The following is a 5,381-nucleotide window of genomic DNA, read 5'->3' on the forward strand; positions in this document are numbered from 1 at the left end:
AGCACTCTACTCAACCAGCTACCAGACCCAGAATGGAACAGCCACAAAACTATTACGCTCTGCAACTGCGGTATAGAGCACTGTCTTAGCAGATTGATACTCACCGAGTTATATATATATATATATATATATATATATATATATATATATATATATATATATATATATATATATATATATATATATATATATTCTCTTATCTATTGTCAAGGGTAAATAAATTGACTAATTTATCTGAGCTATAGTAATTGACAATTTATCTGAGCTGTAGTAATTGACAGTAATTTATCTGTAATAATTATCATAGCTGTCAATAAGTCAATAAAGTAATGAATTGTTCTAACTAGTATCAAGTCAGTTATTGTGTTATTGGTGCCAGTCATCCCCTTACACATGTCCTGAGTATATATATAAAGTGGAACAATTTTCCGTTCCCTGCTAAGTAAGAATGCAGGTGCTTCACTAAGTCACTTGTACCTTGCCAAACAGACTGGTACATAAATCACGGTGAACTAAAGACTTATATTTGCACTACTTTTGTTCTAATTTTCTGTTGAATAAATGTGACTGTATAAATGATGAGAGTGATTTTATATTTTATTTTATTTTATATATATACTGTTAAGAAAGAGAAAAATGCATGATCGAGTGTTTGTCCAGTGTGATAATCTCCCAGCAGATGAGAGATAAAGCAAACTATTAATGTAAGTGATCTCTCGACAAGTATAAGATAAGGGATGTTTTAATTAAGATAAGAGGCGAAGAATGGACAAGGCGTCTTATAAATAAAGAAAAGAGAGAATTACATACAGCCTCAGACTGCTAGTGGTCTGAGATATAGCTGAGAGCAAAGTAACAAGGGAAAGAAAAAGAGATAGTTTTAAAACTCAATGAGTGAATTGATCAATATCACACACAAAATAAGTTATATTGCACCACAAAAATTGATCATTCAATCGTTCAATCATTCAACCATATAATAAATCAATAAATCAATAAATCAATCGATCGATCGATCGTTCAATCAGTTACATGCTCGCTGCCCCCTGTGGTCAAACACTGGGTTAATCATTTTGACAGCTAAAGTGTCAAATATTTGCTCCGTGTTAGATACATCCATGTTTTACGTTACTTTCCGTGTTGCCAAATTTAGCTGATGATGTCATGTCAAAAGCCACGTGGTCTAAAAACCTGAATCTCCGTAAATAAATTTCAATATGCAATTATTTATCCATGGCGTTTAGAATTTTGATTAGTTAATATAGTTTCAACAACTCAGTGTGCCCCACTAATGTATTATGTACCAGTATGCAGTATGTCACCGGGCATGGCCTTGGTTTTTTTGTTTGATTCAATATCCAAGACTACGTAATGTCTGGTTTGTTTGAAAATAAATTCCAAGTATTTTTTACTATGATATCACAAATATAGACCAGTTACAGAAAGTAGTAAGTGTCAACAAAATACTGTAACACCGACATTTTGAAGATATTAGGGTCGGGTCCTTGGTGCTTGGATTATTCTCGGGATTATTTTATGGTTCACGCACGTAACCTAGCCAGTCTATAGGAAGTAGTGCACGTATATTTTATCACTAGATTTTGTTTATATCGAAGTGGAATAGGCTGAAGCAGTTCTTATTTGAGCAGGAAAAATGTTGTCCATATGGGTTACATGTAATATGTAAAAAAAACTCATCAGCAACATAAATAGTATTATCAGTGTATTGTAGTTAATCGAAGTCAGCCATTTTAGATAGGAGAGCTGCTATAATTGTAGTGTTTGTGATTTTGATGTTTTTTTACATACTGGTGATTACCTGCCCTGGCGTTATTGTGTGCACACTAGTGGTCTTATGACATATGTACTGGTGATTACCAACACTGGTGCTAGTGTGCACACAATAGTGGTGTTATGACACACTTACTTGTGATTACCTGCACTGGCGCCTGTGTGTTCACACTAGTAGTGTTATGACATATGTACTGGTGATTACCTGCACTGGTGCTAGTGTGCGCACACTAGTGGTGTTATGACATACGTACTGGTGATTACCTACACTGGCGTTATTGTGCACACACTAGTGGTATTATGACATACATACTGGTGATTACCTACCCTGGCGTTATTGTGCACACACTAGTGGTATTATGACATACATACTGGTGATTACCTACCCTGGTGTTAGTGTGCACACACTAATGGTGTTATGACATACGTACTGGTGATTACCTGCACTGGTGCTAGTGTGTGCACACTAGTGGTATTATGACATACATACTGGTGATTACCTACCCTGGTGTTAGTGTGCACACACTAGTGGTGTTATGACATACGTACTGGTGATTACCTGCACTGGTGCTAGTGTGTTCACACTAGTGGTGTTAGGTTACACGTACTGGTGATTACCTGCACTGGCGCTATTTTTTTTCCTGAAAGTATTCTTTGACCAAATTTTCAGGATAGGTGTATATTAATATCCTTGACTCATGTTATAAATCACATGTCTCAATGGCTAGTCGAAGTATGTTTGTTTGACTGTTTTTTTTTGCCATTAGGTTAACATGTGGAAAACTGTCATTATTTGTAAAAGGCATTTATCTATATAAATTCACCGGGGTTTTTCTTTTGTCTTGAAATACTCTTATTAATTAGAATGACTAATGTCATAAATTGCATGTCACAATGATTAGCGGAAATATGTTTTTGGAATTTGAATTTTTTCTACATTATTTTAACCATGTTAGCCTATGGGGAAAAGTAATTTTAATTTTTAAAAGGCACATTTCTATGGAATTTCACAAGTTTGTGTGTGCTGAACTACTCGTGTTAATGATCATGAAGCAGACACTTAATATCTTGTCTGAGTCTTTTGCAGAAATATGGTTTCTAAATTCTAGTGTTCACTTATTTCCAATTTTGGTGCATATTTCACGGTGTACAGGGATTTTGAAGGATTTTGCGTGGTCACCTTTGAACTCTTACTGTTAAGCAAGGCATAGACTTAGGACCAAAGTGATTTCTGTTTTGGATAGCACATGACAAATTCTCCTGCCATTGGAAGCCATTTTGTAAACAAAACACTATTAGTAGTACAGTGGTGGTCAAAAGTGTACACTAACATGTATATGTTATTTCCTACATGGATAACTTTGCTATCAAAACCAATACATACCCTGCTCTGGTATTAAATATAGTTTATAACTTTATATAGATATTATGATTTTCTATTTGTAAATGGTGAAAAAAATTCATGATATAAGTTCTAAATAGAGCACTGGTTCTCACTACTTTGACCTTTGACCTTTGACCTTTGACCCCCCAATTTCAGTGTCGGGTAGATAAGTTAGTTGGCAATGTAACTTGACAATTTCATAAAGATACATTAACAATAAAGTACATTTGTGAAGCCCCATGTTGGGTATTGAACATTGCCAAAGTCATCAAAAGAAGAGTACTTTATTACCTGAATATTGCCACTAGGGGGCACAATTTTATTTGAAAACAGGCTAATTTTGCACCTTCCTGATTGAATTTTTTGACCCAATCTTAAGGATAGATGTATAAAAATTACTTGCATTGATTGAATAAATTTCGGGGGTCAAATGTCATCATAAGGTTGTATTGTGGGTAATATGTTTATGCATATCCCTAACCGGTTAATTCATTCAAGGAGAAATGAATTTAGGTTTAATGCCATCAATATGTTGTTAGGTACCCTAAATTGTACCTGCTCACCAAATGTGGTCGAAAAAATAATGAGAAATGAGTGTTTTTCTAAGTTGTCAAAATGTCAAAATAAACGTTACCACTGAGGGCGCGCTTCGCTTTTCAATTAATACTTTTTTTCCTGTAAGTATTCTTTGACCAAATTTTCAGGATAGGTGTATATTAATATCCTTGACTCATGTTATAAATCACATGTCTCAATGGCTAGTAGAAGTATGTTTGTTTGACTGTTTTTTTTTGCCATTAGGTTAACATGTGGAAAACTGTCATTATTTGTAAAAGGCATTTATCTATATAAATTCACCGTTTATTTTGTCTTGAACTACTCTTATTAATCAGAATGACTAATGTTATAAATTGCATGTCACAATGATTAGCGGAAATATGTTTTTGGAATTTGAATTTTTTCTACATTATTTTAACCATGTTAGCCTATGGGGAAAAGTAATTTTAATTTTTAAAAGGCACATTTCTATGGAATTTCACAAGTTTTTGTGTGCTGAACTACTCGTGTTAATGATCATGAAGCAGACACTTAATATCTTGTCTGAGTCTTTTGCAGAAATATGGTTTCTAAATTCTAGTGTTCACTTATTTCCAATTTTGGTGCATATTTCACGGTGTACAGGGATTTTGAAGGATTTTGCGTGGTCACCTTTGAACTCTTACTGTTAAGCAAGGCATAGACTTAGGACCAAAGTGATTTCTGTTTTGGATAGCACATGACAAATTCTCCTGCCATTGGAAGCCATTTTGTAAACAAAACACTATTAGTAGTACAGTGGTGGTCAAAAGTGTACACTAACATGTATATGTTATTTCCTACATGGATAACTTTGCTATCAAAACCAATACATACCCTGCTCTGGTATTAAATATAGTTTATAACTTTATATAGATATTATGATTTTCTATTTGTAAATGGTGAAAAAAATTCATGATATAAGTTCTAAATAGAGCACTGGTTCTCACTACTTTGACCTTTGACCTTTGACCTTTGACCCCCCAATTTCAGTGTCGGGTAGATAAGTTAGTTGGCAATGTAACTTGACAATTTCATAAAGATACATTAACAATAAAGTACATTTGTGAAGCCCCATGTTGGGTATTGAACATTGCCAAAGTCATCAAAAGAAGAGTACTTTATACCTGAATATTGCCACTAGGGGGCACAATTTTATTTGAAAACAGGCTAATTTTGCACCTTCCTGATTGAATTTTTTGACCCAATCTTAAGGATAGATGTATAAAAATTACTTGCATTGATTGAATAAATTTCGGGGGTCAAATGTCATCATAAGGTTGTATTGTGGGTAATATGTTTATGCATATCCCTAACCGGTTAATTCATTCAAGGAGAAATGAATTTAGGTTTAATGCCATCAATATGTTGTTAGGTACCCTAAATTGTACCTGCTCACCAAATGTGGTCGAAAAAATAATGAGAAATGAGTGTTTTTCTAAGTTGTCAAAATGTCAAAATAAACGTTACCACTGAGGGCGCGCTTTGCTTTTCAATTAATACTTTTTTTCCTGTAAGTATTCTTTGACCAAATTTTCAGGATAGGTGTATATTAATATCCTTGACTCATGTTATAAATCACATGTCTCAATGGCTAGTAGAAGTATGTTTGTTTGACTGTTTTTTTTTG

Source organism: Glandiceps talaboti, chromosome 19 (assembly GCF_964340395.1).
Source record: "Glandiceps talaboti chromosome 19, keGlaTala1.1, whole genome shotgun sequence".
NCBI classification, from domain to species: domain Eukaryota; kingdom Metazoa; phylum Hemichordata; class Enteropneusta; family Spengelidae; genus Glandiceps; species Glandiceps talaboti.